General features: G+C 37.6%; 1 long non-coding RNA gene across 1 annotated transcript; it reads left to right on the plus strand.

Annotated features, from left to right (window-relative positions):
- Window positions 1–775: 775 nt before the first annotated feature.
- On the plus strand, window positions 776–21,451 carry LOC118014743. Its single transcript, XR_004680366.1, has 4 exons — window positions 776–997; window positions 3,026–3,121; window positions 19,934–20,019; window positions 20,719–21,451. It is a non-coding gene; the product is annotated as an uncharacterized LOC118014743 (long non-coding RNA).
- The last annotated feature ends 277 nt before the right edge of the window (window positions 21,452–21,728 follow it).

The raw sequence follows: 21,728 nt of genomic DNA on the forward strand, positions 1-21,728 counted from the left end.
CTGCGGGGACTGGGTGGGGCTCAGGCTGCGGACCCTGGCTGGGGCTGGGGAGCGGCCCAGGCCTGGTCCTGGAGAGTGGCTGGCGTCCTCAATCAAGCGTCCCTGGAAGGTCGGGGAGCGCTGGGAATCCGGGAGCGCCGAAGTCACTGCGCGCTCTTCGGGCGCTCGCGTCGGTTGCCAGGCTGGTCAAGTTTGGGAAGCCTGAGATGGCAAGTCCCGAGCGTCCAAAACTTTGTTGGGGTCCACCGACCGAGCCTGTGGCCCGTTGTTTCCCTGAATTTCTTCTACCATCGCTACAGCCCGCCTTTTCGGGCTAAGGGAGTAGGCACGGGATTTGGGGGTTGGTGCCTAGTCAAATACAGAAGCGGGAAGAAAATGCTCACTTTCCAAAAATGTTCTATCCGGTGGACGTATGTACACACTGGGACCCAAGAGAGGGTCCCGGGCGTTAACAAAGCCCCGGGCCAGGGAGGGTGGGGACGCTGGAAAGAAACCCCGCTGCTAGAGCGAGGGGAAGGGCTGGGGAGGAAAAGAGGGGGCGCAGCCTGAGGAAAGGCGAGTAAAGCAGCCGGCAAGGGCGGGAGGAAGAGGCTGCGCGCGGACCGAGCGAGGGGAGAGGCTGGCGGGAGCGAGGAGAGCCGCAGGCCGGAGGAGGAGGCGGCTGGCCGGCGGCGCAGGAGAGCAGCGGGCAGGGGAACTTCAGAAGAGGCTGCCAAAAAGGACTCGAGCCGCAGCAGTGTGAGGCAGTGGACAGCGGGGGCAGCAACCGCCAGCCCTTGGCAGGTGATGCTTTGGCTGAAAGAGAAAGGGGGAAGGGAAGCAGGCAGGCCTCTGTTTGGGGGCCACGCCAATAAATGTGCTTCTCCTTGGCAGCCAGCAGAGGGGAAGAGGAGCCCGCGGGAAAGAAATGCAGGAGAGGTTGAGAATAAAGGCTGCTCCAGGTGTGACAGCTACCTCGGTGAGGTGGAAGACGGAATTGACAAGGCAAATTTCATGGGTGAGTTGGTAGAGCAATAAATAAACCTGCAAGAGGTCATATTTGGTAAGCACATGAAAAACGTTGAAAAACGCTTTGCCAAAATTGCACTGAACTGTAATAATTTGCATACTAAAGAGAAACACAAGAAAGCTAAGGAATAGGATTTTGCAGCTAATGCTTTAAAAAAACTGAAGGAAATATGACCCACCTACTTTGACCCAAGACTCTCAAGGAGCCTTTTCTGGCGGTCTGCTCTACGCACAACATGTCCTATCCACAAAATAATTTTGAAGACATCATAAGAAGAAATACCTTATATTGTATAGCATATTAAAATTTGCAGAATGTTTTCACACATGGTATCTCATTTAATTCTCACAACATTCTTGAGGATTTTGTTTTTGTTTCACAGATGGAGAAATGACGGTTATAAAAGATATTTTCCAGCAAACCATTCAAGTGGCAGATTTCAGACCTGAGTTTTCTGACTCCCAGTTCAGGGCAGTTCCTGCTACATGACAGTGACTTTCCATATAGAAATCCTTTTCTCCTTTTAACAGTTTTATAACCCATGGGTTGAGATGATGTACATTAAAAAAAAAAAAAACACAACGATTAGAAGGCAACATGAAAGGAAGACCATTATATAGAAGTTATACAGTGTTGTGTGCCAAAATGAAATAACAAAATGTGGTGGAGAGTATTTGTCAATAAATCAACAATCATTTTAATGTATACCTTATATTTAGCAAAGTGCAAAATTAGAGAGGGGAGAGAAACAAAAAAAAATTATACCCGTTTCCTAATCCTTGAGATACTATCGAAAGGAGGGAGAATTAAAAAATTTATGCAAGTTGTACATGAGAAAACCGTTCTAAATGGTGAAGTCCTTGCTAAATGAGCCAGAATATTAGCAGACCATGTCGAGGAAGTGGAATGCAAGTTGAGTGCTGCTATCAGCAAAGAGGGATTTCTCACTGCAAGCAACCTGGTTGTTGAAGAAAATACCTGAGCTCAGAATAAAGAGATGTGGAGGATAAGATACGGGGAGGAGCTTGCAATGAAATATTGAGTTAACATTTCATCAAATAGTCAAACAAGGATTGCTAAACCATTTTAGATAGGAATAGGTACTAAGAAAGATTATCTTCAGAATTATGCACAGGATTGGCGATAGGGAGAAACTGGGTGCAAAAATGTAATGGTTTAAAAAGGTTGTAGTCCAGCTGTGAAACTGTAAGGGCCTATATTAGTGAGGTATCCTTGGAGACTTATGCTTTTGAGGAGCCAAGAACAAGGAAATAAGAGTAGGGAACCATAAATTCAAAAGATAATCTCAAATCAATGATTTGTAATAATGATAAATTTTTACAAACATTTATTAAATTCTTTGGTGGGCATTCAATGAGCAATGAATGAATTAATGTGTGTTCAAGGTTCTAGAAGTTCTAACAGAAATAAAATAAATAAAATAAAATAAAATATTGAGACCAATATGTAATAATTATGGCAATGCTGTAAGGACTCAAGTAATTACATATGTGAGGTGCTACAGAACAGGGTGGAAGAAGGTAGTGATTTTCCTTGAGGTCCTTGGAGAAAGCATCAGTTCAAAGTACTGATTTCCTTGAGGTCCTTGGAGAAAGCATCAGTTCAAAGTACTGATTTTCAAAGGGTATCTTGAAGAAAGTGTAGAAATTTATCGGTCAGATAAGAAACGGAAGGATATTTCAGACCTGTGTGCAATGGAGGAGTAAACATTACAAGATGAATCTGAAGAACTACAAATGATTTGTCAGGGCTGCAGACCAAGGTGTGTGTAAAGGTCAAGGTCAGAGGTTGCAGAGATCATATCAGGGAAAGTCCTGTGTGCCATTTCAGTCTTTAGACTTTTTACCCTAAAAGAATTCTTAGGAGAAGATACATGAATTTTCACTACATTTGTTGTATGTTTGCCAACTCTGTGGAAACAGTCACCTTTTAGAAGTTCTTATATTTTTTACTTCAAATGTTCTATTAAGCATTTAATATCTACTATCTTTGTAGACCTTATATCTGTGCTAGTCTAATAAGCCTGACGAAACAGTTCCCCATATGGACTCATCTGGGTACCTGTGGATATGTAATCACTTTCCTTGTCAGGTAAGTTTGTTATTCCATCTCTCATCTGTAATGTAGGCTTATCTTTTAAGAGTCAGAATTATGAAGAAGTTCCTACTCTCATATCTTAGTAGTGTTAGCTTCTTAGTTGGTGGTCTTCTTAGAGAAGAACTTGTTTTTCTATCCTCAGTAAGTTAAAATATAGAATATCATTCTTCCCTTTAGAGTGTTAATTAAATCTGTCCTCACACCTCTTGGCCCTTGCTGTGTGTGCTTTCTGTCACATACTTCCTTTCTTCTCACAATTTCACAAAACTAATGAACAATCTCAGAATTACATGTGAATGGAGAACAGAGAATCCAAAAAAGATTAAAGAAAATGAATAAGAAAGCCAAAGGAAAATAAAGTTGCCCCCCACAAAGGTTAATAGCAATTCAATAAAAATTACTTAGGAGAGAAAGGGTCTGAAGAAGTAAATGATATATATGACTCCCAAGAGACAAATGACAGATACTTGTAAGTGAGCAGTTGAGTGGCATGCTGAGATGTGTGAATGACTACAACTACCCAAAATAACGTTAGAGGTGAATAATATAATCATGGAACCCAATTTTTTAATGAACTAGAGCCTTAGATATGAGTTCTACAGCTTGGAAAGTTACATAAACTTGTTCATTCCTCTATCATTTCAATTTATGTGCTTTCTTCTCTATTTGCATCCATTGAACCGGCAGCTCTTTGTTTTGTTTTAATTCAGAGAATATTGAATTAGTGCTGAGCTATAGGCATTCTCTCATGCATCTGTTATTAGCAGGGGCATGCATATGTAGAACAGCCAGCTACAGCCTTATAATTTAAGGTGTGTCCCTGGTGGAACTGCAGGGTCTTAGAGCTTGTTGGAAAGGCTGATTCTCTGCTGCACCAAGATCCCCCTGTGATTCATACACAGGGTAGAGTTGAAAAGTTGCTAGCTATTATCACTGCCCCTGAAGATAGTGATTTTTTTTTCCATTTCCTTCATTGACTTATGCTCTCCTTTATGAGTATCTCAAATATTTGGTTTTCTGCTCATTTATTTGTTCATTCTTTCCCCCACTGACCATTCATTAACCACCATAAAATACCAAGTGATTGAGAATGTAAAAAAGATGAATGTGAAGAGTTAAAGAGGGCCACCTCGGTTTGGTTAGGATCTAAGACAGATAAGAATGAAGTCTTGGATTTTATGGTTGTTTTCACTTGAATTTACCATCAACATAAATAAATAGCTAGCAGTGCAAAACTTAGAGATAAGATTTAGGTATAGGTGAGTGAGTGGAAAGGGCCTCCAGTGCCTCCCCATTTCTTCATCAGGCAGTACCTGAAGTTTGGAGGTCTAAGATGGCTGGGAAGTATGAGGGACTCACCAGATGAGAGAAGGAAAAAGAAAACCGGGTATACAGCCTTTCATACCATTAGGCTAGGGTGATGGGGGAGTCTTGTCTGTGGCCGTAGTTGTGTCCATCACCCTGTAAGGGCATTCCTCCAGCACTACAACTACTATGTTCTTCCCAGTGACCTTGGTGTGCTGTAACACACACAGGATTGGAAGCTCAGAGTCTAACTCTGTTCTTCTCTCGCTTTACCATCTTCCTCAGAAAGATTCTTCGATACTAAGTTTTATCTGTTATTTCTGCCCTAGTGATTTTCCCTACATGTCTAGCCTTAAGCCCAATCCTATGGTCTAGAATTCATATTATCACTTTCACCTAAAACTCAGTATGTCCCCAACCCACTTTATCACCTTTTCCTTAGATGGGGTATTCCTTAGTTCCCACATTTCAATCTGGACCCACTAGTTCATCTGTACCCATGTGCTCACTAAACCTTGAACCCCTCTGACTAATACTAATTTACACTCTAGGTTGAACCAGTCACCGGTAGCTGTCATGTCTTTCTGTCCAATACCACTTTGATTCATTCCTTCACCTGCACTTGTAGTTTATCACTGTCCCTTATAAATTCATACTCTGTCGTCTCATTACTAACCACTGCAGTAGCCTCCAGTATGTTGTGCATACATTTGTTCTTTTTTTTGTCTCCAACTATTCTTCATGCCAGTCCATTGAAGCATTCCCCTTCTACTAATCTTAAATATCATGTTCAGCATAGACATAGCATGTATAAGTTGGAAAGAAATTTTTAAAGTTCTCTCCTTTAAATTCCTCATCATTCAGAAGAGAAGATTGAGGCTCAATAAAGAGATTGAAGTTAAATAAGTCCTGTGACTAGTTGGCAAAAGTAACGACACATATATTCTGACTTATAGCTGAATTGCTTCTCTAAAAGAAAAAGATTCATTGTAAACTATGTTAGGCATGCAGAAAAACACCATGAACAAACAACCCAGGTTAAGACATAGTTTCATTGCTGTTTCACCCAGACCATATAAATAATTGCCATAGACTAAAATTGGATAATGCTTAATGGATTATCAGACTTGTCATGATTTAGAATGGGGTGACAGATCTGATGAGAAAGGACATATTATTCTGTAGGTGGCTGGAGAAGAGGAGGGGTACCTGGGTGGCTCAGTCAGCTAAGCACCCAACTCTTGGTTCTGGCTCAGGTCATGATCTCAGGGTGCTGGGATTGAACCCCATGTTGGGCTCCTCACTCAGCAGAGTCTGCTTGAGATTTTTCTCTCTCTCTGTCCCATCTCCCACCCCATGCTTGCACTCTCTCTCTCTCTAATAAATAAATAAATCTTTTTAAAAAATGGGGAAAAGGAATTGAGGAACCTTTAGACACTGCATAGCTTTAGGAAAATTATATTTCTAAATTTCATTTTCTTCATCTATAAAATGGGATGTCATACTCTTTGGGCAGTTGTGAAGATTAAATGAGATATTATGTGTAGAAGCTTTCTATAAATTTTGAAATGCTAAAAAACATAAGGAATTATTACAGCATGTGACTATGTCATGCTATACATAGAGAAAGCAGGCAGCAAAGATTCATTGGGACTGTAGTTAACAAAGGAAGTTAAAACAAGTTAGAAATGTTCAGAGTGAAGACACGATGAGAATATTCCTAATAGGTTATATTAGAGAGTAACAAGTGCTGTGTGTTTCATTGGTATTAATAGAAATGATAAAGGTTTTCATTTCTTAGCAAAAGAGAAGGAGCTATAGAATGGAGTCCTTAACATTGTTATCAAAATATAATTAGCCCCCTTTGAACTATTACATACTATATTAAATGTACTTTTCATTAGTTCATGGGCAAAGAAAAGAAAATGGAAAGCAGAATGGAAATTAGATTGGCATCCATAAAAGCCATAAGATAACAATAAAAATGTATGATATAGAAGTGAATATTTTATATTAAATTAGAGGCATTGAATTGGAATTTAAACTTATGGAGTTCAGAAAATCTTTTATGAGCTAATTTCCCACAGTAATGAGAAACTAAACATCTAAGTTGAAATGTCCTTTTCTACATATAAGAACAAAAATAAAAGTGAATTAACCCATATCACTATAGTTATAATTAGAGGAAAGACAGTAATAGAAAGATGAGAAAAGATGTTGAATAATCTTAGTTCTAGTGTATCTAGTGCTTCCACTGTATGTTTCATGATTTTGAAATGATTTAATCGCACTCCCTTAATTCTAGAATAGGTAGAATCATTCACATGTTGCTTATTATTAACAAACTTAATATGATAATGAACTTGGTTGTCTACTACAACTTTTGCTATCTGACTCACTCTTTCCCTCTTCATTGAAGAGTAGAGCATTCTAATGGTTTGGTAGTCTAATAGGGAATTACTATTTCATACACATTTATAAAATCTTTGCCCCCAAGAGATTCATTTAATCTATCATACATGTTAGATGTTGTCATTGTTTATTAATATCATTAAGATATCTGGTTCCATTTTTGTTGGAATAGTGTTTCTAGGCAAGGCCAAAAATAAGTGACTCATTCATTGCAAATTATAAAGTAATCAGTATCTGGAAATCTGTAGACTTATAAGAATTTATTTCTTCTTTGAAAAAATTAGCTACAATCATTTCAAATGAGCTAAGACTTATGGAATTTGTGAGTATATAATCAAAATATAAACAGTGTGATTTTAATATAAGAGCATAAGTCAATGTCAAATCATAATTTGATAATACCGTTAGTAATTACTTAGCTTTTTGGTGAAATATGTGACTATTCTCTATAAGATTAAAACTTACTCATCCAAATAAAAGTCTTAAAAATGAAAGAGAAAAATTTTTTTCTTCTATATCAATTGTCATCATATATTTCTAAGTAAAATTATCATCATATTAACCCAAGGAGTCATAGAAATATTTTATGCCTTGGCTTAGACTCTTATAGTTTCCATAGGACAACCAAATATACTACTCAGAGATACAATTTAAGAGTTACTATAAAAGGGGCACCTGGGTGGCTTAGTGGGTTAAGTGTCTGCTTTCAGCTCGGGTCATGATCCCAGGACCCTGGGATCGAGTACCTCATCAGGCTCCCCTGCTCAGAGGGGACCCTGCTTCTTCCTCTGCCCCTCCCCCTGCTTCTGTGCATGTGCACACTCTGTCTCTCTCTCTCTCTCTCTCTCTCTCTGTGAAATAAATAAATAAATAAAATCTTAAAAAAAGAGTTACTACAAAATAATTCTGGAACATGATGACTCTTTTGGAATTTTAATTTATCCTTATCAAAGGTACATCTGCATTTACCCATTTTTAATTTTACTTTTTAAAAATTCTTAGTCATTCTTAAGATAACTTTTATCTTCTACCTTTAAAGAATCTTACTCAGATGTTTGTTTTACCTTGGAAAATAAGGTAATGAAGTTAGCTGGATATAATTTACATGAAATTTTGCTTAATTTTAAGCTTTCATTTAAGTTGGATTAAGACCAAACCTCATAGGACTGTGAGGACTCAGTTGTTAATCTAAAAATTATAGAAACACTTCATTGAATGGAAAGGAGTAGATGCCTCATTTTATGCTCTCACCCAATGAAAACATTTATTCTAACTATTCCTAATAAGTAGTCATTCCAAAGACGGGAGTTTCACTACTTTCCAAAGCAAAATATTCAGTGGAGCTTCCAAGTGCATATGGCCTTTAGGATTTTGATCAACTTGTCCATAATTTGTCCATATCAAAATTATATAGATTTTCATAGCTAAAATAATTTTGGAATTTTAAAATACATATATAATATCCTATCAGCAGAGCCATTTAAATACCTTCATTTAAAAATGAAATTAGGGGAGGGATGCCTGGGTACCTCAGTTGGTTAAGTGTCTGTCTTCAGCTCAGGTCATGATCCCAGGGTCCTGGGATCAAATCTCGCATCAGGCTCCTTGCTCAGCCGGGAGCCTGCTTCTCCCTCTGCCTGCCCCTCCCCCTGCTTCTGAGCTCTCTCTCTCTCTCTCTCTCTCTCTCTCTGACAAATAAATAAATAAAATCTGGAAAAAATGAAATTAGGGGAGCCTGGGTGGCTCAGTTTGTTAAGCCATGGACTCTTGGTTTCAGCTCAGGTCATGATCTCAGGGTCATGAGATGGAGTCCCACATTGGGCTCCAGCTCAGTGGGGAGTCTGCTTCTCTCCCTCTCCTGTTCCTCCACTCACCCACTTGCAGGCATGCAGGTACACACTCTCTCTCTACAATAAATAAATAAATCTTAAAAAGTAAATAAAAATAAAAATGAACATTAAAACATGAAAACTCTTGATTTGGGATTCTGACCAGGAGCAGAAAAATATATCTGAAATCTCCTCATGAGCCTACAATTGTTTTAAACAAAATAATACATAAATACAGTTACCATAAAATGTTAAGCTCAAGTTTTCTGGGGACTCTGTAAAGATTAGCTAGTTCATTTTCCTATCTGGGATTTGAATCCTCTCTACAATGTCCCCAAGATTTTGAATTTAAAAAACACCTTTATTACATCATAATTATTTAAATATTTATGAGCTCTTACTAAAATTCCATTCTAAAATTGAATGTAAAATGTTCTCTTTGCAAATGAAATCTATATTTTCAGAGTTTTATATGGTTATATTTTTGATCCTTTGTTATTATAACATAATGGCTTAAGATTATTAAATTCAATTTTTAAAATTTTCCAAGTTTTATTTGTCATTGATATATGTACTTAGCTGTACCTTAACATTAATCATAAAGCAGGACTTTATTTCTTGCCTCTTGGGGTATGAATATATTGTGTAAAGAATAAGATTAATACCTTCCTTCAGGAAAGATATCATAGGCTTACTTTAATGAATATTAGGTCCCTATACAAAACCACACATTTCTGCTATTTTTTTTCCCTATTATAGTAAATATTGTGACCTTTTCATAAGAAGGCACTGCTGGTTATGAGAATTGGACTGAGATAGTAGTCTGGAGACTACTTCTTACTTCTAGCTCTGTCAGTAAATAGCTGACTGAATTTAAGGTTCCCAGCCATTCTTTGCTCTATATACTCTTTTAGAGAAATGAAGACTTTGAAATCAGAGGATTTCTGAAGTATCCTAAATTTCTCAAACACTGTGAACATATAAATCAGTGTTAACTCAAAATCCATATTCAGTACCTGCATTGCAAGAAGTCAGAATTTAAAATATTGGACTAGGTATAAACACAATTTAACCTGAAATTTTTTTCCATTACTTTAGTTAAGTTTCATACTCTGATTGTACTAAGTAAATGAAAATATTTTCTAGCTTACTCTGAATTAAATTCAAAGGAACACATGGACTGATATAATAGTAAGGTGTTTTTATACCCACACGAATCTTCTTGATTAAAAGCTATTCTATGCATGTGTATCTGGCTGTGTTGGTGCAAGTGTGGCGCATTTGCCTGACTTTACCACTAGGGGTCATCATAGTGTGTATGTGTAAGGGGAGGAAAGCTTTTAAGCCTGTCAATGTTTTGTTTTGTTTTTTTTTTCTAAGTAGGTACAGCAACACATGATAATCACTTTGCTTCATGAATTATATAACTTAAAAAGAAAACTTCTATGTAAAAATAGCTTTTCATGTTGACACGTATGTGAAATTGTTCTACCCTAAAGACTACTACTTTTATGGAAGAAGAAAAAAAATCATGTTTTATACCTATTCCCATTCAATCACTTAAGATTCAGCATCTGCTGAATTGCAAACTTCTTGTATTTAATTTTTCTTCTGTACGATCAGTTGCTTAAGGAAATTAATAAAATTTCCAAGTAGTTTAGAATAAGTAGGTTATTGATTTAGTATAAAGAGACTACCTATTTTAAACAAATATTTGTGATTTTAATTCCAAAAAAATGAATTAAAGGTAAGTTATAATAAATAAAATATAATACTAAATTATCATAAAAGTGAAAATAGGTAGTTTTATGATGACAAGTATAATATACATCAATAAAAAACTTTATCAATTTAATTTGGCAATTTCTAATCTTCTTGATGTGAATGTTGTCCACATCTCCTTGGTGGAGTTGTGCTAATGTTAAAAATTATAAAATGATTTTTGGGATGCCTGGGTGGCTCAGTTAAGCCTGTAAATCTTGATTTCAGCTCAGGTCATGATCTCAGCATGATTTCAGCATTGTGAGAAGGAGCCCTGCTTCATTGTTGGGCTCCTCACTCAGCAGGGAGTCTGCTTCTTTCCTTCTCTCTCTCTCCCTCTGCCCCTCCCCCTGCTAGTGCATGCACTCTCTCTCTCTCTCTCTCAAATAAATAAATCATTCAAAAAATTATAAAATGATTTTCAACACTGCTTGATTAAGAAAGCATGCCTATTAGACCTATAAAAATACTTTAGTTAAGATTGCCATATTCAATATATAAAAATACAAGACTCATGGTTAAATTTGAATTTCAGATAAATGAATTATTTTTAGTATAATTATTTCCCATGCAATTATTAGGATATACACTAAAGAATTAACTGTTGCTTATCTGAAAATCAGATTTGACTGGGTATCTTATATTTTATATGGCAAGTCTTCTTTGGGTATAAAGAGGTAAAATAACATAAAGCTATTCTTGAATTATATATATACATTATATATAATGTGTATATATGTTACATACATGAGAGAACTTCACTTCACTTATCTGGAAGTCAAACGTTAGACTCCTTAAAGCTAAATAAAGAAATACCATCGGGCGCCTGGGTGGCTCAGATGGTTAAGCATCTGCCTTCAGCTCAGGTCATGATCCCAGGGTCCTGGGATCGAGTCCCACATCGGGCTTCCCACTCCTTGGGAGCCTGCTTCTCCCTCTGTTTCTCTCTGTCTCTCATGAATAAATAAATAAAATCTTATAAAAAAAAAAAGAAATACCATCAAAATTACAGGAGAACAGGCACGGGAGGAAGGAAGATTGGAAGGGAGGGAGGAGATGCTAAAGGAAGAGAGAGAAACTAAAAGGGAAGGAAGAAGAAACTAACAAATGTTCCTGGTTCTGTAAAAGTGACCTGTGAACATCTAGCAGCTGAAAGTAGCCAAGTACAATGTAAGAAAAAGGATTATGCTTCATGCTTAGAAATCGGTATACCTTGGAGGGAAAAGATGGCGGAGGAGTAGGGGACCCTATTCCAACCAGTACCCAGAATTGAGGTGGATATCTACCAGAGCACTCTGAACACCCACAAAATCAGCCTGAGATGTAAGAAGATAGGTCTGGATCTCTACAAACAGAATATCGCAGGTGGTTCATTTTGAGGTACAAACAGGGAGCTGTGATTCTGCTGGCATATATTGGAGGATAAATGGCAGTGGGAGGGAGCCTGGCCATGGGAATCCTACACCGCTGGTGAGTGATAGCTTCCTGTGCTGGGGAGGGGCACAGACTCGGAGACTGGTAGCGGTGGGGAAAGGACTTTAGGGCAGCCCCCGGGATGGAAACCCGGAACAGTGGGGTTGCACGTGTGAACTGGGGACGGCTGGTGGTTTTAGAAGCACAAAGGGCAGAGACGTGCCCCAACCTGGAGGTGAGAACTGGGAGCACTGCTGAGGGACACAACCCAGAACGCTGCAGTTTATAGCAGCACAGACAGAAATGGAGGTAGTGTGGCCTGGAGAGCTCACTGAAAAACAGACTGTGATCTCTCTGCTCTGAGGGTTGGAAATGGTCTCTTGTGCTCTGACTCTCTGAAGAGAGGTGGAAAGCCACCAGGGAAAGCCACCAAGGAAAAAAAGCCCCCCAAAACTGGTTTCCACTGAGCTCATCCCGCACCACAGGGAGCAGGGCAACTCTGCCCAAACAGGGTTGCCTGAGTACCAGCGTGGCAGGCCCCTCCCCCAGAAGACAGGCTGGGAGAACAAGAGGCCAGCAACCCTAAGGTCCGTAGGAAACAGGTGCATCTTGCTTGGGTTGTGGTCAATAATTTGGACTCTATACATTCCCTCAACCACCCCTCAACAGAATAACTAGGAAGAGTTACCCCCAAAATAGAAAAGACTCAGAGACTATGACTTATGCCACAGATTTACAAATGGATGCAGATATAACCAAGATGTCGGAGATGGAATTCAGGGTAGCAATTGTGAAGATGATAGCTAGAATGGAGAAATCGATTAATGGCAACATAGAGTCTCTAAGGGCAGAAATGAAAGCTGAATTGGCAGAACTTAAAAATGCTATCAGTGAGATCCAATCTAATCTAGATAATATAACAGCTAGGGTAAGTGAGGCAGAAGGACAAATTAGTGATTTAGAAAACCAATTAATAGACAAGAAAGGAAAAGAGGAGGCCAGGGAAAACAACTCAGAATCCATGAAAATAGAATCAGAGAAATAAGTGACACCATGAAACATTCCAATGTCAGAATTATTGAGATCCCTGAGGGGGTGGAGAGAGAGAACTAAGAGATATATTTGAGCAAATCATAGCTGAGAACTTCCCTAATCTGGGGAATGAAACAAACACTCGTGTCCTAGAGGCAGAGAGGACCCCTCCCAAATCAAGGAAAACAGGCCAATGCCCCGGTGTAAAACTGGCAAATCTTAGAACCAAGGAAACCATCTTAAGGGCAGTTAGGAGGAAGAGGTTCCTTATGTACAGAGGGAGGAACATCAGAATAACGTCAGACCTATCCACAGAGACCTGGCAAGCCAGAAAGGCCTGGCAAGACATATTCAGGGTACTAAACGAGAAGAACATGCAGCCAAGAATACTTTATCCAGCAAGGCTGTCATTTAGAATGGATGGAGAGATGCAGAGCTTCCACGACCAGCAGAAACTGAAAGAATATGTGACCACTAAGCCGTCCCTGCAAGAAATATTAAGGGGGGTTCTATAAAAGGAGAAAGACCCCAAGAGTGATATACAACAGAAATTTACAGGGACAATCTATAAAAACGTCTTCACAGGCAACATGATGACAATAAATTTGTATCTTTCAATAGTCACTCTCAATGTGAATGACCTAAATGCTCCCATAAAAGGGTACAGGGTTGCAGATTGGATAAAAAGACAGGACCTATCCATATGCTGTCTACAAGAGACTCATTTTGAACCTAAAGATACATCCAGACTGAAAGTGAAGGGATGGAGATCCATCTTCCATGGCAACAGACCTCAAAAGAAAGCTGGGGTAGCAATTCTTATATCAGACAAATTAGATTTTAAACTAAAGACTGTAGTTACAGACACAGAAGGACACTATATCATTCTTAAAGGGTCTATCCAACAAGAAGATCTAACAATTGTAAATATCTATGTCCCCAACATGGGAGCAGCCATCTACATAAGCCAACTGTTAACCAAAATAAAGAGTCATATTGATAAAAATACATTAATTGTAGGAGACCTCAATACTCCACTCTCAGCAATAGACATATCATCTAAGCAGAAAATCAACAAAGAAACAAGAGCTTTGAATGATACACTAGACCAGATGGACCTCATAGATATATACAGAACATTCCACCCTAAAACAACAGAATATGCATTCTTCTCGAGCGCACATGGAACTTTCTCCAGAATAGACCACATACTGAGTCACAAATCAGGTCTCAACCAATACCAAAAGACTGAGATTATTCCCTGCATATTCTCAGACCATAATCCTCTAAAACTGGAACTCAATCACAAGAAAAATTTGGAAGAAATTCAAACACTTGGAAGCTAAAGACCACTCTGCTCAAGAATGTTTGGGTCAACCAGGAAATCAAAAAAAAAAAAAAAAAAAAGAAGAGCTTAAACAGTTCATGGAAACCAATGAGAATGAAAACACATCAGTCCAAAACCTATGGGATACTGCAAAAGCAGTCCTAAGGGGAAAATACATAGCCATCCAAGCCTCACTCAAAAAAATAGAAAAATCCAGAATTCACCAACTAACTCTACACCTTAAAGAACTAGAGAAAAAGCATCAAATGATGCCTAAGCCACACATTAGAAGAAAAATAATTAAGATTAGAGCAGAGATCAATGAGTTAGAAACCAGAAACACAGTAGATCAGATCAACACAACTAGAAGCTGGTTCTTTAAAAGAATTGATAAGATCGATAAACCACTGGCTAGACTTATTCAAAAGAAAAGAGAAAGGACCCAAATTAATAAAATTATGAATGAAAGGGGAGAGATCATGACTAACACCAAGGAAATAGAAACAATTATTAGAAATTATTATCAACAACTATATGCCAATAAACTGAGCAACCTGGATGAAATGGAGGCCCTCCTGGAAACCTATAAACTCCCAAGTCTGAAACAGGAAGAAACTGACAACCTAAATAGGCCAAAAACCAGTAATGAAATTGAAGCAGTGATCAAAAACCTCCCAAAAAATAAGAGTCCAGGGCCTGATGGATTCCCTGGGGAATTCTACCAAACATTCAAAGAAGATATAATACCTATTCTCTTGAAGCTGTTTCAAAAAATAGAAACAGAAGGAAAGCTTCCAGACTCATTCTATGAGGCCAGCATTACCTTAATCCCCAAACCAGGCCAAGACCCCATCAAAAAGGAGAATTTCAGACTGATATCCCTGATGAATATGGATTCCAAAATCCTCAACAAAATCCCAGCTAATAGGATCCAACAATACATTAAAAGGATCATCCACCATGACCCAGTATGATTTATCCCTGGGTGTAAGGGTGGATCAACATTTGAAAATTAATCAATGTGATAGAACACATTAATAAGAGGAGAGAGAAGAACCATATGGTCCTCTCGGTTGATGCAGAAAAAGCATTTGACAAAATAGAACATCCCTTCCTGATTAAAACTCTTCAGAGTATAGGGATAGAGGGAACATTCCTCAAGTTCATAAAATCCATCTACTAAAAACCCAAAGCGAATATCATCCTCAATGGGGAATAGCTGAGTGCCTTTCCCTTAAGATCAGAAACACAACAAGGATGGCCGCTCTCACCACTATTGTTCAACATAGTACTAGAAGTCCTAGCAACAGCAATCAGACAACAATAAGAAATAAAAGGTATTCAAATTGACAAAGAAGTCAAACTCTCTCTCTTTGCAGATGACATGATACTTTATGTGGAAAACGCAAAAGACTCCACCCCCAAATTACTAGAACTCATTCAGCAATTCAGTAATGTGGCAGGATACAAAATCAATGCACAGAAATCAGTTGCCTTCTTATATATTAACAATGCAACTGTAGAAAGAGAAATTAGAGAAATGATTCCATTTACAATAGCACCAAAAACCGTAAGATACCTTGGAATAAACCTAACCAAAGAGGTAAAGGATCTATACTATAGGAACTATAGAACACTCATGAAAGAAATTGAAGAAGACACAAAAAGATGGAAAAGCATTCCATGCTCATGGATTGGAAGAATAAACATTGTTAAAATGTCTGTGCTACCCAAGCAATCTATACCTTCAATGCCATCCCGATCAAAATTCCAATGACATTTTTCAAAGTGCTCGAACAAACAATCCTAAAATTTATATGGAATCAGAAAAGATCCTGAATTGCCAAGGAAATGTTGAAAAAGAAAAACAAAGCTGGGGCATCACGTTGCCTGATTTCAAGCTATATTATAAAGCAGTGATCACCAAGACAGCATGGTACTGACACAAAAACAGACATACAGACCAATGGAACAGAATAGAGAACCCAGATATGGACCCTCAACTCTATGGTCAAATAATCTTCGACAAAGCAGGAAAAATCATGCAATGGAAAAAAGACAGTCTCTTCAGTAAATGGTGCTGGGAAAATTGGGCAGCCACATGCAGAAGAATGAAACTTGACTATTCTCTAACACCATACACAAAGATAAACTCAAAATGGATGAAAGACCTCAATGTGAGACAGGAATCCATCAAAATCCTAGAGGAGAACATAGGCAGTAACCTCTTTGACATCGGCTACAGCAACTTCTTTCAAGATACATCTCCAAAGGATAGTGAAACAAAATAAAAAATGAACTTTTGGGACTTCATCAAGATAAAAAGCTTCTGCACAGCAAAGGAAACAGTCAATAAAACAAAAAGGCAACCCACAGAATGGGAAAAGATATTTGCAAATGACACTACAGACAAAGCACTGATTTCCAAGATCTATAAATTAATTCTCAAACTCAATACCCAAAAAACAAATAATCAAGTCAAAAAATGGGCAGAAGACATGAACAGACACTTCTCCAAAGAAGACATACAAATGGCTAACAGACACATGTTCATTATCATTAGCCATCAGGGAAATTCAAATCAAAACCACATTGAGATACCACCTTACACCAGTTAGAATGACAAAAATGGACAGGGAAAGAAACAACAAATGTTGGAGAGGTTGTGGAGAAAGAAACCCTCTTACACTGTTGGTGGGAATGCAAGTTGGTACAGCCACTTTTGTGTGGAGGTTCCTCAAAAATTAAAAATAGAGCTACCCTATGACCCAGCAATTGCACTCCTGGGTATTTACCCCAAAGACACAGATGTAGTGAAAAGAAGGGCCATATGCACCCCAATGTTCATAGCAGCAATGTCCACAATAGCCAAACTGTGGAAAGAGCCGAGATGCCCTTCAACAGATGAATGGATAAAGAAGATGTGGTCCATATGTACAATGGAATATTACTCAGTCATCAGAAAGGATGAATACCCAACTTTTACATCAACATGGATGGGACCAGAGGAGATTATGCTAAGTGAAATAAGTCAAGCAGAGAAAGTCAATTATCATATGGTTTCACTTATTTGTGGAACATAAGGAATAGCATGGAGGACTTTAGGAGAAAGAAGGGAAAAATGAAGGGGGGGAAATCGGAGGGAGAGATGAGCCATGAGAGACTATGGACTTTGGGAAACAAACTGAGGGTGTTAGAGGGGAGGGGGTTGGGGGGATGGGTTAGCCTGCTGATCGGTATTAAGGAGGGCAGGTACATCATGGAGCACTGGGTGTTATACGGAAACAATGAAGTGTGGATCACTACATCAAAAACTAATGATGTATTATATGGTGACTAACATAACATAATAAATAAAATTTAAAAAAGAAATAAAAAAGAAATTGGTATACCTCATACCAGGTGTAAAGCAATACTCATAAAAACAAGCAATTGTGCAAAAACCGAGAATTATGTGAGAAACAAAAAGAAAGCAAAAAGAACAAAAGGGAAATGATGGAGAAAAGATCAAAGAAGTTGCCAAGAGCCTAGGTAATAGCAATAGGAGTGGAAGTCTTGACAGAACTGGAGATCCAGTGACTTAAATCAGCTGCAGTTCCTGTGAAGATATAATTGGGTGCGCCTTTCATTTTCAGGAACTACCATGAGCATGCATATAGTGTGCCACATTAGAGTCGTATGATTAATTGGCTAACTCTATAGAATTCTAAGAGTAGAAATTAAGAAGGTGATGGCAAAACCATTTTTAATTCAGATGACCACCAAGGACACAAATCTTGCTTGCCACAGATCTGCAGCTTTTAATGGTATGAGAGAAGATATGTAATTTGCCTAAAATCACATAGCAAGTAGAGGGGTAGTCATGCTTCAACCCTATGTTTTCCAACAAAAAGCCCATATTTATTTCATGTAGCAAAATTAGCATTCCAACCAATAGATTTATTTAATCAGGAGGCAGATTCAATATAGAAGAGATGAGTTAAAACAAAATGCAGTAGAGGTGTGTGACTTGCATGGTAATGAGTTCATGGACAGCAATCCCAACTTAACTATGTTTTAGAATACAACTAGTGAAAAGATTAGAGAATATCCTTATCATAATCTCATTCTAATGGAAAAGACAAGAATGATTTATGTGAAAATACTTAGGAGTGAGTTATGTGCAAAAAGATACAAGGAAAAGTCTGGGAGATTAAATTAGATATGTCCGTTACCTTGATAGTGATCATGGGTATCAGAGGTGTTTCCATATGTCCAAATTCATCAAATTGTACACATTAAATATGTATAGTTCTTTATATATCTATTATACCTCAAAAATCTGTAATTTTATTGTGTTTTGATTTTGGAAGCCTGTTCACTTTTTTTGGGGGGGGGTGTCAATTTCTCCAGAATGTGTTGCACCTGCTTAATCTGGTAAAATTCAGAGGTATCATTATTTCAGCAAATTTCCTTCTGCCATATCATTGAGTATTTTTGTTTCATTTGTTTTATTCCCTATTCAGAAATATGTGCATGATGGATCTCCTTTATCTTTCATATATAATAATTTTTCTTTAGTCAACCATTTGTTGCTTTCCAGTCCATTCTCATTGATTTTTTTCAAGTTTTCAAGTCTTTCATCTACACCATTATGATACCCTTTCTCTTTTTAATGCTTTTAATATAGCATGTATTGATAATAGACTTATTTTTATATTTTTAATTTTTTATACTTTTTAAAAAATATTTTTATTTTCTTAAGTAATCTCTGAACCCAATGTGGGGCTCAGACTCACAACCCCAAGATCAAGAGTTGCATGCTGTACCAACTGAGCCAGCTAGGCACCCTGAGTCATTTATTTTTTTTAATTTTATTTTTTTTATTTTTTAAGATTTTTTTTTTATTTATTTGCGAGAGAGAGAATGAGAGACAGAGAGCATGAGAGGGAGGAGGGTCAGAGGGAGAAGCAGACTCCCTGCTGAGCAGGGAGCCTGATGTGGGACTCGATCCCAGGACTCCAGGATCTTGACCTGAGCCGAAGGCAGTTGCTTAACCAACTGAGCCACCCAGGCGCCCATCATTTTTATTTTTAATTAAACAGACAAATGAGAATAAATTAAGCTATTAATTCCTAAATAATCCATGAAAATATTTATGCTGGTACTCAGGAATTCATCTAGTTTTTCTATTTTCTCAAACCATTTTCCCATACTTATTACACGTTGAAACATCTCAACATTCTGGATTTTTATATCAAGTAGAAAATTAGTGAGAGGTGCAAGTGTTCATCTAAATAAAAATCTTTTACACTGAAGAGAAAAATACTCTTACATCCCATAAATTTTTGATATGGTCTTAGTTCCATGCAAGAGTTATTTAATAAGCACTTAGTGTGTGCAGATTTTGTGCTAGGCTCTAGGTACTGTAATGAATAAGCCTTGATCTTTATCCTCAAGGAGCTAGCTGTGAAACCTATTCAAAGAGATAAGAGACATCCAGAAGAGCCATGTTATTTCATTTAATTGTTTATTTAGTAGTAGTGTGACTTAGTGCATAGAAAACAAGGTTTGATGTCAGGTAAATAGGGAAGACACCTGGCTCCTCCATTTACTTGCTGTTATATGTTAAGATCTCTGCTGAATTGGACCAAAATAAGCTAGCTCATAGGGAATTTGTATTAGTATATGACCCTGGTAAAAACTAAAAACTGTCAATTAATGTCAGTTTCCCCTTTCCTTACATAGGAACTTGTGAGATTCAGTTGGTCAGTTGGACCCCTGGTTGTCACCATGTCATGTGGCCCATGTCTCAGGAGGACTCACCTTATAAGGTAGGGTGCTCTTTTCCAGTGATTCTCCAGTCAAAATGCTAAGGTGTCTTGGGTGGTGAATAAGATGTCTTGGGTAGGGACGCCTGGGTGGCTCAGTTGGTTAAGCGTCTGCTTTCAGCTCAGGTAATGATCCTGGAGTCCTGGAATCGAGTCCCACATCAGGCTCCCTGTTCAGTGGGGAGCCTGCTTCTCCCTCCACCTGCTGCTCCCCCTGCTTGTACTCTCTGTCTCTGACAAATAAATAAAATCTTAAAAAAAAAAAAAAGATGTCTTGGGTAATGTCTTTGGTCAATGTCATGAATCTGGATCATTATTATCATATTTCCTAATAATTTCAATATATTTATAGACAGGAAGCACAATTGGTTAGTAAGAAGGTAGACGTATTCATCAATCTAATTTGCCTACACATTTCTTAATCCAAAAGAAGGCTTAAAAAGAAAAGTGTATTTCTAATCACCTCACTTTATAGCCCCCAAAATTAATTGCAGATAATTCGAGTGAAATTGTTCAAGGTTAGACCAGCTGCTCTCTTAACTCTTACTTCATTACTTTTTCCATTAAATCATTTATTTGTTACATTTGGAAACTATAGACCCAAAGATTTGAGGATATAGAACACATGAGCCTATGTAAAAAGATTACTTTTTGTTAATTGTTCAAACATCATGGATTTCCTCTCTCTCTCACTTCTTCTAGATTGAAATAGTTCTTCAGGTTGAAGAAGACAGAAGTGAAACAAAATTTGAATACTTCATCTCTGTTGATAGATGACTTAAATGAAAATCACCCCTGAAGAGTATGACTGTTTCCATCTATTGTATTTTTCTTACTCTGAACATAGCTTTAAAAATCTCAAATCATAATTTAAAAAATCTCAAATCTTTTTGTGTTTAATAAATGTAACTACATTGTGAGCTTTGTTATCAAGACATCATTATTCCTTCTCATTATATTTAAAAAATATTTGCTTAATTATATGCTTATATGCTGAGCACAATTGTAAAAATAATTACAAATTCACAAAATGTGTTGTTAATGAAATCACTACCTTAAATCAGAATTTACGATCCAAATTGTGTAAAAAATGGTAGTTTTTAGCTAGTAAGAAGTAAATTACTATAAAGTGCCACCTTTGAAGGGAAAAGTACTGTTCCATCCCTCCAAAACAGGGTTTCAATATGTAATTTTGTGAAACAACTCTCCTCACTCCATATGGACCCTATTAAGTCACTACTACAATTAAATAAAAGCAGATGTTACCAAATACAATACTTGTTAGATCTCTTATCTAAAGCATGCTATTACATGGTAAACATGTATTAATCTATTTCAGATGAGGATTTAAGGCCCTCTGAGTATCAGTAACTGCCTCCTTCTTTCGATGTCACCAAGATACATCAAGCAGGAACTCGCCAGGTTTTCTTGACACTGTCCAGCTCCCAGGCAACCCCCCATGATTTGTTTCTATCCTTTCTTGTTCAACAAACATTTTAGCACTGCTTCTCAGAACACAGAACCATAATGTTACTAGCTAATTTGGGGAATATAAACAAGTATTTGAACTTCAATAAAATATATTAAAGAGACATTCATTCATTTTAATTGCATAGATAACAGCACGAAACTTACATGGGAAGTATTTATTAGGAAAGATATTCTTAATTTCCTAAATGAGTCTATGACAATTTTTATCAAAATTATGAATT

The sequence above is a fragment of the Mirounga leonina genome, unplaced genomic scaffold (assembly GCF_011800145.1).
Source record: "Mirounga leonina isolate KUSES-001 unplaced genomic scaffold, KU_Mleo_1.0 Mir_165, whole genome shotgun sequence".
NCBI lineage: Eukaryota > Metazoa > Chordata > Mammalia > Carnivora > Phocidae > Mirounga > Mirounga leonina.